The 14968-nt window shown below is 43.0% G+C and overlaps 1 protein-coding gene across 2 annotated transcripts in view; it reads right to left on the bottom strand.

Annotated features, from left to right (window-relative positions):
- The window catches only part of FHL1 (four and a half LIM domains 1), a 58343-nt gene extending 51060 nt beyond the window's left edge, over window positions 1-7283 (bottom strand). Inside the window, exon 1 of one of the 2 annotated variants that reach the window (XM_017659075.3) lies at window positions 7265-7283. The gene's annotated coding sequence lies outside the window, so the exon portion shown is untranslated. Of the gene's footprint in view, window positions 1-6688; window positions 6830-7264 lie in introns of those variants that run through there. The other variant, XM_037016884.2, reaches the window with a different exon arrangement.
- Between the last annotated feature and the right edge of the window lie 7685 nt (window positions 7284-14968).

Here is a 14968-nt window from a genome sequence, read left to right as displayed (position 1 = left end):
AGGCCCAGGCTACACCCTGGCTAATTAAATCAGAATTTCTGGAGGTAGGACTCAAGCATCAACATTTCTTTCAAACTTCCATGGCAAGGTTGAGATTCAGCAGCCCAGCAAGGTTTCTCACACTTTAACAGGCATGTGAATCACCCGGGGACCTTATTGCTCTGCAGACCGATTCAGTAGATTTGGAAGAACCGGGGTGAGCTAAATAATGCTGGTCAACTGAATATACTTTGAGTATGGAGGCTACTAGAAGAAGGTACTCCCCCAGCAGGGAGCCGATGAGTTGTGTGGATGCCCTGCAGCCAAGGCTGCTACACCCTGGGCACACCTGGACCAGAACAAAGTTGCATTTACTTAGTCATTGCAACTAGGGAGGCAGCGTGCTGTGGGGACTGGCAAGGCTGCTCAATAGAAGGGCGTAAGGGAGGACTTCCAGGATTTGGCCTTGTTTGGGGTGCTTTGGGGGAGGGTCCCAGGAAGTGGGGGTTTGGTCTCAGGAAGTGGGGTAATTCTACAGTGGGCATCATAGTAATTCTTGTCAGAATTACTGACAAGGAAGGAAGCAGGGAAGAAGGAAGCAGGGCTAAAGCTGGGGTGGAGGTAAAGCAGCAGCAGTCACCCGTATCAGCTGGGAGAGGGGGGTGTTTGGTCATTTTCTGTGGTTTGGACTGTGTTCAGATGTTTGTGTCTGTGCTCACGTGTGATTATAGAAGACTGTTACTTTTGTCTTGATTCAGTCTCTTTCAGTTGTTTCCAAGGAGGAGGTGGGGAACTAATATTTGTTGGTCATTTATTATGCACAGATAACCAACCGAAGCTCCCACAGGTGAAACTGACTTAAAGGGTAGGATGGGATCTCAGTTTAGGGCTGTGGACTCTTCCAAGTTTGCGGTGGCCAGCATCTCTTTGGAACTTGCTCCCATGATTCAAAAACTAGTCACTGTCAGGTCTCTTGACATATAAATGTAAACCCACAGCTGCATGAAGTACACATCTGTATTAAATAAAACCTATAAATAAAAAAAGGAAAGGTACTACTCTTACCATTAAAAAGTTAGATTTTCTAAGAGACTAGTGCATTCTTGCAAGTTTTATCAGATCTCTCAAGCCCACTCTAAAATCTTCCAAGGCGAGGTACAAAATCAGGCAGTATCACAATGCATGTCCATACACAGTGGCTGATTAGCCAAGTGGCTGATTGCTGTAGTCAGAATTAGGACATGATTATTATAATCAGAATCTATGGCTCACAGTCCTACATGGAAATCAAAACAGGCATTTTATCTAAATAACATTTCTTTTTTTCCCCAGCATCCTGGTGCTTGAGAATCATGGTTAAAATTCCTTTCCAGTTTAAAGTAAATGAAATGAAACATGAGGTCCTTCTTCTACCCACAAAAAAATGCTTGCCAGACAAAATATGATTGCTTTTGGGCTGTTCTTTCATTCTTCCTCTGGTTTTGCTCTAAAATGCAACACATCAAAAGTTAAAATAAGTATTTAGCTGTCAAAACAAAACACACCCCCATATGGAAAACACTAGTATGAATTCGATGATGTTGATTATGAAAACAACTTCCATGGCTAAAACAAGTGTTTAAATTGTGTAAAAAGATGACAGAAACAAATGTTGTCATTACTAAGGTCTACACAACAGTCCTAGGAAAGGTAGAAGGTGGGCTGAAAGGATATTAACACAATTAGGTAGTTTCTAGTTTCACGGTTATCAAAACTGAAAAATTCAAGTAAGACAGGAAACGAAGTTTTCCAACATGACAATTACAGGCTTAGTTTGGGTAGATCTCTAGACCAAATTCCATCTTAAATTCAATTCTCATCAGTGAGAGAAGGTAAAGAAATTGACCTCACCATTCACTACCAGAATATAACCCATTGTCTAGATGTTACCTCTAAAATAACTTTTTTTTTTTTTTTCAGAATCCATGTCCCAGACAGGACTTTATTTGATGCTGTCCCTGTGGCCCCTCCCATGCTCCCAGGAAGGAATTCTTCCCTGGGGTGTGAAAGAGGAGCTCCCTCTAGCCAGCGAGTCTAAAATAACTTTTTATCCAGAACCAGTTACTCACCTCTCTGTAGCATGCTCCTCAACTCACACCCTTCATTTACCAATTAACCCCCAGCTTTAGAGCAAGCAGCAAGGGACAGTGGCTTACTCATGGGACTTAAGTTCAAATCCCAACTCTGCCTTCTGCTTAGTTGTGCAACCTTAGGTGAGTTACTTAGCTAACCTCATTGGTGAAATGTGCATCATAACTATTTTGCAGAGTTGCTGTGAGGATCAAATTACATAATGGGTGTAAATTCAACTAGCATATATTCTAGAACTGTAATAGGCCTTCAAGTGGTATCCATTCCTTTTCTCCCTCTACTTCTGGCCACTTCAAGTGTGATCAAATTTAACATTCATGGTTTTAATTATGCTCAAGAAAGTTCAATGGTATACAGCATAAGTGACTTTAATTTTGCTAATATTTTGAATGGACCATGCCACAGGATGTATGACATTGTGCTTAAAACCATGAACTTCTGAGGCACTAAGACCATCTTAATTTTGATGTGTACTTCCAACCTTGACCAGCTATGAGACCTATGGCAAGTTACTTTACCTCTGAATTGGGTTTCCCACTTATAAAATGAGGAGACAGAATATCTACTGAATACAAGTGCCTGGTACAGAGTAAGTACCATAAATGGTAGCTATTAGTGGTCTTATAAATATTCAGGTGGCTGTACGGGAACTAATCACTTTTAAGACTAGTAAAGTGAGCTTGGCCAACTAGTCAGTCACACCAAGACACTGTTATTATTCTCTACTCTCCTGAAGTTACTTTTTTTAAACTGTATTTTGTAGAGGATATTACATTAACCTCAGCACTCCTGATATTTCAGGTCAGATAATTCTTTTTTGCAGGGTCCTGCCCCATTAGGCCATTGAATATTTAAGTAGCATCCCTGGCCTCTACCTACTAGACACTGGTACCATGCCACCCAAGTTGTGACAGCCAAAAAGGTCTCCAGGCATTGTTCAGTGTCCCCTGGGGGGCAAAACTGCCCCAGTTAAAAACTACTGGTCTAGCATTATCCATAAACAGGGGAATTCTCAAAGATCTCAGGAGGCAACCCTGCAGGAGGGCAAAGTTTTACTCAAGCGACTACTTAATACTATCCACTCTTCTGGGCTCCATATTCATTATTATCCATAATTCAAAGCTAACCACAGAAAAAAAACAATTTTGGGGAGCCTTATTTGCTGTCAGAAGATGCTTAAGTTACAGGAAAGGATGCTGGCCTTGCCATCTTCTTCTGACTATTCTATATAGTGAAACAAACTCTGAACTTATATATCAAGACATCTGCTATGTCCTATTTACACAAAACTTACCTTTTTAAAAAAGGCCACAGACCTTAAGATGACTTATAAACCATATTATTTATCACAAATGAAAAAGGTTCTGTTAGTTGGGAAGGGAAGACAGAATTTAAGCAGTAATTCCCTGGAAAGAAATGACCTCAATGCTTGCATGATTGAAGCATGTTTAATGTATATAAAGTGTTATGCTAGTGCCAAAAGACTCTGGACAACTCTTGATTATTCTGAACAAATTCATTGTCTATTTTTCATTTTAATAATGGCACCAGGAAGCAGGAGCCATTTCTTATCCCTGCACCTAGAACAGAGCCTCCAACAGAGGCACTAACTCAGTAGACGTTTGTTGAATAAATGAATGGTCATATATTCTGCTTAATTAAGTACTCCACTGACAAAAAAAGAACCTTTCTTTGCTCTTGTCCAACAGGAGCTGAAAGAAAAGATCTTTTAAGAGAAAATAATTACAGTCCACTCCCTTTTACCTCAAATCCAAACAACTGGAAACTTCAATCAACCAAGAAAAAATTTGTAGGCAAAAGTTGGGGAAAGCAGCCCATAGATAAGGCCTAGAGTTCAGGCAAGCACAAACACTGGTTCACCCCCCAGGAGGTTATAAAAGCCAATGTTGCTGGCACCAGAGGGGGAAAAGAGGGAGGGGTGTGGGATGAAGGGAACCCAGAGGCGGAGAGCAAGAAAACAGAGATCAGTCTCAGAGGCTGGCTTCCATTCCTTCGAAAAACTTATTGTTTCAAGTGTCAAAACTTCAGGGGTGGGGGTCAATTTTGAAACTTAGAGCCCATCACCCCCCAACATGCTTCTGTCTATAAAAGATTTTACCTTTTATAAATTCTGTTCATAAGAGAAAAAACAATCAGATTTAAATTGTATGTTTAAATGTAGTTTTTAGATTGCTGCCCATGTACAGAATGTGTATCACATTAACATTAGAAATGGTACATATAATAGTGGTTATTTAAATGCATTTTGTCTTCTTTTTACACAACTTAAACACTTGTTTTTGCTATGGAAGTTGTTTTTATAATAAACTTCATTAAATTCATACTAGTGTTTTCCACATGGGGGATGTGTTTTGTTTTGGCAGCTAAATATTTATTTTAATAAGTCTATTTCCACTTAAAACATTTCCAGTAAACAAATAATTATCTTATTTAAGTGGTCTATTAGTTTAATACATATAAAATTAGCTCCACTGCACCAGTATCCTACAAGAGGAATTTTACCAATTTAAATTTTGTGCAAATTTTTTTAAAGCTTCACTCACTCTCTAGACTTAGTTGAAAAAAAAACATGCTTTCCTCCTCCAAAAATTCAATATGGGAATGGTAACTCAGAATTTCAAAACCCATATATGGTTACAGAACCTACACAGTAGTCTTAGACTTAGACTCTACTTACGGGGAGGTGGTTTGCACAAATCATGGCCTATCTGACCAATTTCCTGTTACATAAAGATTATATTTGCTCTTAAAAATGTTAAATAAGCTTTTTAAAAGGCGGAAGGTAAAGACTAGATTGGAACCTTATGTAACCAAAATGGGAAAGCACTGTATAGCCTCACCACATTAAAGGCTATGCCTTTTTAAACGTATTCTTCTTAAGCAAATAAGAGCATGTTTCCAAAGGCAAAGCTCCCATCCCAGAAGCCATTGCTTCTTCAGTGTAAAGAATGGGGAGGGTTCTGTTCCTGAGGAAAAGGAGCTGGGGAGGGAGAGGCTTTGCAAATTCCAAGGGGCCCATAATTTAAATTTATGCTATTCTGCAAATGTTCACATTTCCAAGGAACAACATAAAATTTACATTAAAACTGTCTTAATCAAGATAACGAAAAAAAATTATTCCTGCTGCTCTATAAGCTTGCCATAGACTTGATAACCCAGGGAAGAATTACGGGCAATTACAAAATGATGGCTCCAATTAGGAAAACTGGATCTATTCCAAATTCAAATCAAAGGGGGCTCAGATCATCCCGATGGACTAATTTAAATGAATGTAGGGGACTTCCAGCAAAGACATACGTTAATTCCATTTCTACCTCTTCTGAAAGCCAAGCAAAGGGCTACGACGACGCATCTCTTGCCCTTCAGGAAATTCAAAAACCAAACCTGCAGTCCCATTAATAAACCTTGTTCTCGTCTTTTCCCAAGGGGTCTCTCTGGCACAGGGTTTTTATTGTAAAGGGCCATCCAAACAAATGTGAAAAACTCGCATAATCCCAAATGCAGAAAATGATAGAGCACGGAACACAAACCACACGCAGTTTCCCCTTACTGATTTTCAAACCTCTACCTAATCCTGGACGACTGAGAAGAGGCCGCGAGGAATGGAAAAGAAAGAGAAACTTCGAAAGCAGAAAGCTCTATCCCAGAGCCTAGAACAAGACAGCACCTTATAAGGATTTCACGCTCTTTGAGACGGAAAGGTCACACCCTGCAGTTTTGAAAATCCACCTTCTAAGGCTTCCACGTGATAAAACCTTCCTCTTGCTTCTCTAGGTTCCACGCTGGAGCTGAAATCGCCCACTGTCCCCACCCCCATTCGCCAACCGCCCTCCACCCCCTAGAGAGAACCGCAGGGGGCCCTCCCTCATTCTCTCTGCACCCCACCAACTGCTGTAACCAAGCCCCCTCAGCAACCCCGTCGAGAAAACCGCGGCGAGCCCCCTCATCTCCACTGCCTCTCCTTCCCCAGCCCCGCCGTCCCCGTTGTGCGAACGGAGGTGGGTCCTCCCTCCCTCCCTCCCTTTCCCCCCTCCCCAATCCCCGCCATCCTTGATGAGAAAACCGAGGGGAGCCCCCCACCTCATCCTTACACGCTCCCCACAATTCTTACCAGCCAGCCTAGTTGAGAAAACCCAGAGGTGCTCCCACCTCGCCCCACCCCCGCTGCCCGCCATCCTCGGAGAGAAATCTAAGGAGCCCCCTTAGCTCCCTCCCCACTCCCCACCACTCCGCAGAGGCGAACGTGAAGAGCCCCCTTTCCACACCCGCTCCTCCCACCGCCCCCACGCCCTCGCCAGTCGCCCCCATCCCCGCCACCCTAGTGGCGGAAGCCCAGGGGTGGCGGCGGCACGCACCAGAGGGGACCCCCGCAGCCCGCAGCCCGGTGCGTCCCCCCGCCCGGGAGGCCGAGGCCGAGGCCGCAGGTCCCCGGCCGGGGACCCGGGGCCATGGGCCCGCCCGGAGCGGCCGCGGCGGCGGGGCGGCCGCTCCCCCGGGACGCGGGCCGGCCGGGCGGGAGGCGCACACGCACGCACCCGCGAACCCAAAGCGGGCTTACTGCCTAGGGATGCTCGCTCGCGCAGCTGTCCCGGCGGCGGCCGCTGCCTGCACGGAAGCCGAAGCGCGGCGGCGGCGGCGGCGGCGGCGGCGGCGGACTGAGCCCCCCGGGCCGGGCGGTGGATGTAGGGCGCGGGAGGGGCGCAGGGGAGGGGCGCGAGGGGAGGCGGGGTGGAGGGCGCGCGCGCGGGGGCGGGGCGGGGCGCGCGCCTGCCGGGGCTCTGCCCGCGGGGCTGCGGGACGCGGTGCGCGCGCGGGAGCCGGCCAGGGAGGGGGCGCCACGCACCCCGCGCGGCCACGTGCCCCGCCTCGGGAGCGGCCCGGCGGCCCGCTCTGGGCGGCGCGCGGGAAGGTGGCTGCGCGCCGCGGTGACGAGCGCTGCCCCGGAGGGCCAGCTGGGGCCTGGAGGCCGAGAGGACAGCGAGCCGGGGGCGCCCAGGGCGGCCTCCCTTGCGCCGGAGCCTTCGAGGCGGGCCGGGAGTCACGAGCCACTGCAGGCCGCCGCGGCCAGAGCAGGGAAGGTGGGAGCAACAAAGAGAGTCGAGCGAAAGTAGCCTCACCAGGGCCCTCGGCTTACCTGTGCACTCCCTGCACGGCGGCTCCGGGTCCGTGGCGCACCTGGTTCGGCCCCCGACAGCGGAAGGTCATGGTTCGGAGCGGCGGTCAGGGACCCACCGGCCACCCTTCGCCTTAGTAACAAGCCGGAGGCAGCGAAAGGAGCCCCTTCCATGAGCGCAATGCCACCATCCAGAGGGCTTTACATCGCTCAGAAAAGCATTGATGGCAAAGCGGCACGTGGTTACTCCTTCCTTGCCTCAACGTTCAGTTTACTTACGAAGCCCTGTTCCGGCTCTGGGAATAGAGCGCAGAGTCATGCAGGACACTATGCAACCTGCCCCAGGAGCTTGGGATCTAGTGGGGGAGAGAGACAATAAAGTGAGAAAATAGTGAAATGTGGGCTAAGTCCTGTGCAGGAAAAGAAGAAGGTGCAAATTGCGTGGTTAAGAAAGGAGGAGGTGGCATTTAAGCTGAGCCCTGAATGTAAGGAAAGATGCAATCAGAGAAAGAGCCAGGGAAAAAGCCTTCCAGAAAGAGGAAGCAGACGTATGAAAGCCAGAAGAAGGGGGCAAATCTTGATGCCTTGGAACTAGGAGGCAGTGATTGTGACTAGTACCAAGAGAGCAGGGGGGAGTAGCATAATATAAGGTGGGACAGGTTGACAGGGACCAGATTGTGGACTGCATCCTAGTCAGCAGGCAGACCGTTTTACTCCAAAATCAATGGGAGGCCATTGAATGAATGGCTTTCCTCTGGGGCATGACATGGTCTGATTTATACTCCTTTCTCTTTTGGGATAATTATAAATTCACATGCATTTTAAAGAAATAATACAGAGAGATCCTGTGTCCCTCTTACCCAGTTTCCCCAATGCAAAAGTATAGTACAAGATCATGACCACAATACTGACATTAGTACAATCTACCAGTCTTACTCAGATTTCCCTGGTTTCACATGTTCTCATGTGTGTGTATGTGTGTGTATTTAATTCTGTACAATTTTATTGCATATATAGGCTCATGTATCCACCACCACAGTCAAGATACAAAGTCGTTCCATCATTACAAGTGTCCATCCTGTTGGTTTTATAGCCAGTGCCACCTCCCCTGACCCCCTAGTCCCTTGTCATTTGGGGGAAGGCCCCCCATTTCCATAATTTTGTCATTTTAAGAATGTTATGTAAATGAGTCATACAGCCTGTAACCTTTTGAGACTGGCTTTTTTCACTCTGCCTAATTCCCTTGATTCATGCAAGGTGTTGCATATAGCCATAGTCCATTCTTTTATATTGCTGAGTAGTATTCCAGATCTGATTTATATCTTTAAGAGACCACCTTGGTCTTGGATTTGATGGAATGGGTTTGAAGAGAGTGGAGTTGAAGTAGAGACAGGATAGCGTAGACAATTGTTTTGAGACATTTCACTGTAAAGAGAAAGGAACAGAGGTGGAGTGGAACGGGAGGTACAAGTAGGGACAAGAGAAGGTTCCTCTCTCTCTTTTTAATCTGAGTGATGAGGGCATGTTTAGGAATAATCAGTAGGGAGGATTGCTGATGAGAGAGAACGACTTACTAGAGGAGGCATGTCCCTGCCGAGGCTAGATGGAATGACAGCTGGGTCCCACGCAGAGTACGGGCGCTCCACCTACTGTAAGGTATTCTCTGCGTAAAGACCATGAAGGTATAAGCTGATGGGGGAGGGGGTGGGTGGGGGCAGCTGGCCACATGTATTGATGATGCGGATCCAGTCTCATGACTCCAACTTTCCCTGTGGTGAACAAACAGGGCACTGGCCTCCCTTAGGAGAGAGCACAGGCTCTTACAATGTTTTTCTGTCTCCCTGGCACCAGGGGCCTGGACCTTCCCTTTTCCCATTCCAAGCCCTCAGAAGCACTGAAGTTTGGTCTTTCTGGACGGCAAGAGAGACTCTGGCTTCACACTGCTAGGAAAGTAAGCTGATCTGCCTCACCGCGCTCCCGAGAAGGCTCTGAAAAATCAGCTGCACCGCAGGCAACTACCCGAATAGAGTACCAGCCCAGGTCGCAGCCCCCAAATAGCCAAGAGACACCCAGGATAAGAGAGCTCTGGATGAAGGGCCCTCTCCCAGGGAACCTTCAGGCTGTCCTTTGGCACTTGGTCAGCCTTAGTTGTGGCTCATTCCTCCCATAATGGCCTTATTCTGCCCCACTTTCCTTGTCCGCCTTCCCTTTTTCCCTTGCCTCTTCTTTCTCCCTCCCCCACTTTTCCCCTCCATTCCTCCTGTCTGCAAATATTCACCTACTGGGCACAAGGCACGCATCTCCTACGCTGAGCCTGCTTGGGTCTGCAGCCCCTTAAGGCCAGTCCTGTCAGCCTCTTAACGCTTCATCTCCTTTGGATTTGAACTCAATTTTTGTGGGTGACGGGAACACATTGTTCCACTTAAAATATGTGGGGGACTGTGTTGCAGAATAAGCAGAACGGATAAAAGACAAAAGGCTGCCCAAACTGTCAACTTGTGTGCTACATTTTGGTCATGTTTTCAGCATGAAAAAGCAAAATAAATAAATAAATAAAATAACCAGACTAAAATCAGATGGTATGATCTCAGATCTGATCTTTTCATTTCTATTCGAACAAGGAAATAGGCATAAGAGAAGGGTCTTAGATGTCAACAGAATTTAAAGCACCCTTGGAAGGGAATATAAAGCTTTTGTCAGCATGCAAAATAACTGCAAAAGGTACCGTTATGACTGATGATTCTAAGTTATTAAAAGTGAATTTTGTACCAGACACTTTACATGCATCATTTTATTTACTCTTCATGTTAGATACTATTATCCCTACTGTACAGACAAGAAAACTGAGACTCACAGGGCTTAAGCAACTTTGGAGCCAGGATTTAAAATCAAGCAGTGTGTCTCCAGAGCTCATAATCTACTTACTTCCAAAACGAAATGAAAGAAGAGTTCATCACTTTTACTGTGGTTATTCAAAGGGGTTGCTTCTTTCTGGTGAGTGAGTTTTTTTCCAAAGTGGTGCTGAGTCCTTCACCTCGATAACTTTTCCCTATCAATGGAACCCACGGAGTTCAAGTATCTCTTTCCGCAAGGGCCCTCAAGCCTACAGAGGTTGTTCCATTTTATGATCATTACACATGGTGGCAAAGGTGCAACTCCCAGTGAAAGCATCCACCTCCCTGGTTAGCCTTACCTCCCCTCTCTTCCCTTTCAGCCCCTATGGGCTATCAGCCTGGCATCTAGGAGGATCTCGTAATACATCCTGAGCATTCCCCTCTGGAAACCTTTGATACTACAGTTCCTTCTGCCTAGAACACAGTTTCAGTGACTTCCTGGACATCTCTGCAATTCACTGGCATCTCACTGCTGACCTGTTTCTCTTCCTGAATTCCGTGTGTCCAGTAATGGCATTAATAGCCCACCACCATCCAGGTGTCCAAGTGAAAGCTGCCATTACCTTCAACTCCTTCACCTCCGATAGGATGCCAAGTCCTGTAAATTCTACTTGTGAAATAGTCAAACCTCACTTCTTCCAGGTCATCTCTGACCAGCTCAGGCAGTTTAGCTGCTCCCATGGCACTTGGTTTGTACCATTAGTACAGTACATAATCATTTACAAACCTGATGATTTCAGGGTTCAATTTCCCCCCTATTTCATTATGATAAAATATAAACATTCAAAATAGAGAAAATAATATAATGAACTTTCATGTACCCGACACTCAGCTTCAACAATTTTCAGCACATGACATTTTGTTTCAATTACATTCCTCCACCATTCCGTCCACTGCACACACACACTGGACTATTTTAAAGCAAATGCAACATGTCGAATCATTCATCCAGAAATAGTTCAGTGTAAAATATAAAATATAAAGACTTTCTTCTTTTCTTTTCTTTTTTTTAAATAAGTGTAATATCATTATCACACCTCTAAGCAATTAACTAAAAATCTTTAATATCAACAAATACCCAATAAGGATTCAGAATTCCCCAGATGTCTCCAAAATGTTTTTTATGGTTTGTTTATTCCAACCAGGATATTTTAAAAGTCTTGTTTATTATATTTGATTCATATCTTCAGTTAAGCGTTCTTGGATGGATGGATGAGTGGTTGGATGGTTGAATGGATGAATCCTGCCTACCTTCTCTCACCCACATCTCCCTCAGTCTAAATGCTACCCATTTTACAAAGACCCATCTATCTGATGCTATGACCTGCTTGAACTCCTCTCTGATACCCCACCTAAAAGTTATCTCTCTCTTGTCTCATAGCACTTCACAAATGTGTCTTTTTACATTTAGTCCTACATTAAAGATTCTGTGAAGACAGCTTTTCTCTCCCATAAAGTTTTCAGCTCCTTGAAGTAAGATGACTTCATCACTATAGTGTATCTAGTGGCACCAAGCACAGTGCTGCCTTGTTCATATTAGACACTCAAATGAATAATTTCCAAACTGAATGGAATTTAATGAAGATCCCTATTTATACACTCCTTTGTCTCTCTAGGGTGTAGTTAAAGGGCCATGAGCTTTGGAATCTTGAAGACCAGTTCAAGTCCGAGCTTGGCCACCTGTTGATTGTGTGGCCCAGGGCAAGTTATAACTTACTTGTCCTCAAACATTTTTGCTGGTGACTAAAGGAAAAAGGAAAAAAGAAGATTAAAAACAACAAAAAAACAAAAACATTTTTGCTCACATGCTCTCTAAAATAAGTTTGAAAACCTGTTCACCCCCTCACATATTTTAAGTTGATATCTAAACATTTGCATCTCATGTTTAGTTATCCAAGGGAAGTTATATTTAATGTACAGTAATATGTACATTCTAAAATAAAATGCTTATATCACTTTTTTGAGTCTGTCTAATTGAATCTGAATATAATAGCCATTTCATACTCACAACTAGTTATTGAAAAAATATGTGATTAATCTCTTTATCAGAAGGAAATTTTATATCACTCCTTTTTACTTCTTAAACTCTTATCTCCATTCCGCCTCTCCCACAGAATTTTGTTCTAATGTAACATATTTGATGCTTGTAAGTCTGTTTTTGATCACTCTCTGCAACAAAAATACCAATATAAATTAAAATTATTATTTTTTAACCTTTCGGTCCCCTGCATGAATTTCTCTGACCCCCTCCCACCCCCAACCTAACCACCGATATGTTCTCTGTGTCTATAGGCTTGGTTTTTTTTTTCTTGTTTTAGATTCTACATATAGGAGAGATCATACAATATTTATCATTCTCTGATTCATTTCACTTAGCATAATGCCCTCAAGGTCTATCCATATCCTAAATAGCAAAATTTCATTCTTTTTTATATCTGAATAATATTCCATTATATACCACATTTTCTTTATACGTTTAATTGTCAATGGACATTTAGGTTACTTCCATGTCTTGGCTATTGTAAATAATGTTGCAATGAACATGGTGGTGCAGATACATATTTGAGTTAGTGTTTTCATTTTTTTGAATAAATACCTAGCAGTGGAATTGCAGGATCATATGGTATCTATGATTGAGGAACCGCCATACTGTTTTCCATAGAGGCTGCTCTCCAATTTACATTTCCACCAACAGCCAGAGCAATTAAAATTAATTTTTTCAATTTCCTATCACCATAAGGCTTTATGTGTTTTTTTAAAAAGTGCTTTGAATAGAGTTATAAGTACACAATTGATCAAAAGACCTTAAATATGTTATAAATTTTGAAAAATAATTTAAGTATACAATGTTAAAATTGTTTTGCAAATACATCTCTTAGAGATGGATGTGATGTTTTCAATTAGTTCAGGCATTTATGGATAAATATTACTTATTGCTAGCTGAGATGAGGTTTGATATTGATTTTATGTATATATATTTTACCATTTAAAAATGTAAATGCTGAGAAGCTTTGTTCACAGAAATAGGCAGAAGGAAATGAAATTTTTTTTCTCACAGCACCATCACACAATTCTTTGTATTTCTTCTGACTCATGTACCAAAAATCACATGGTGATCTATCATCAAAAATTAATGTTAATGATTTACTAGCTGACAATTCCATTAGATCCTTCAACGATTTTGTTGAAAGCAAAGAATTAGAAACCACCTGTGTTGCAAAAGGTCTTGTTAAGCAATAATTAGGGTCATTCTTTTTTCCACACCAACACCCTTTTTTGGCTGGTCCCTTTGTTTTGCAGCTGGAGGTTTCTGCCCCTGCCCCAGGGTAACCCACAGAAGTTAGATTAGTGACAGAGGCTGGTGGGGGAAGAGGATTGTTTTTCTTTTGTAAAACGAGAGAAGGTCTGTTGAGAAAGAGGACGTGGGAAAAGAGAACCCACCTGCCAGAGACTCAGTGATCTCAGGAGATCTATTTTAGGAAGTTAGAAGTCTAGAAATTGATTTCTTTACAACTGAATGTGCCCATGGATTCCTGGTAATTCTTTATGTATCTCCAATGATATACGTAGCCTAGTTTGACTTAATTTACCTCATCCCAGTTTCCACATCGGCAGTTTGGGACTGGCATTATCTAAATCACAGGATTGATACAAGAATGAAATTAAATTACATACCATAAAAAAAGTTCATAGCACAGTGTCAGACATACGGTATTCAGCAAATATTAGGTTCCTTCCCCAAGTTTCTATCTCCACATGCCCATTTCTACAAGAATATGATTGATAATCTTTTTTTTAATAGCCTTAAAAGCATGTTTACAAAAGGTTATGTGACTTGGCCAACGTTAAACATGAAACCAATAAAAATGTCCAATTTCCCTGTGTATTATTTTTAATTTTCAGACATTATAAAAAAAGTACAAAGAATAACAAACACTCATGTTCTGACCACCCAAAATTAACAGCCTTTAACAATTTATATTTACTTTAAGTCTCTTTTTTTGGGAAAAGAAAGAACTAAATATTACAGATAAATATTTAATATTAGCCACTGCCTCCTTCTCCCTCTCGTCTGCTACTATTGATTTTTGTTTTATGATTTTATGTTTAATGCACATTAGTAGTGTCATTAGTATATTATCATTGTGTGACCTAACTTTTCTTTATCTGTTTGACTCAACCTCATGGCTTTATTTATTCCCCGCCTCTCTGCGCCACCATCATTTTAGAAGTTATACATTCTATTTATATCATTTAGTCCAATGTAAAGAGTGCCTCTATCCTTTATTTCTTTCCTAGCCCCACTCCCAACTCTGGTGCTTTTGCTGTTTGGGATTTTTAGCTCCAGGTTTTTGTTTTGTTCTTACACAACATTTTGATGTGATACGTTGATATATTGCAATATGATTGCCATTGTAGCTTGGCTAACATCTGTTTTTAAATTGAAATATAATTCACCAGCATGAAATTCACCTTTTTAAAGTGTGTAATTCATTGGTTTTTAGCTTACCCAGAGCTGTGAAACCATCACCACTAATTCCAGAATATTTTCATCACCCCCAGAAAACCCACTAGAAGTTCCTCCCTCAGTCATTTCCAACTCCCCCTTCTCCCCGGCTCCAGCAGCCACTAATCTATTTGCCTATTCTGGGTGTTTCAAAAGAATGAAATTATACCATCTGGGGCCTTTTGTGTCTGGCTTCTTTCATTTAGCATTATGTTTTCAAGGTTCATCCTTTATATTGCTGAATATAAGTCACTGCATGGATATTTTGTCCATTCCATTTTGTTTACCAATTCATCAGTTGAAGGACATTTGAGTTGTTTCCAC

This window comes from Manis javanica, chromosome X (assembly GCF_040802235.1).
Source record: "Manis javanica isolate MJ-LG chromosome X, MJ_LKY, whole genome shotgun sequence".
Classification (NCBI taxonomy): domain Eukaryota; kingdom Metazoa; phylum Chordata; class Mammalia; order Pholidota; family Manidae; genus Manis; species Manis javanica.
This window is presented reverse-complemented; position numbering and strand designations above follow the sequence as displayed.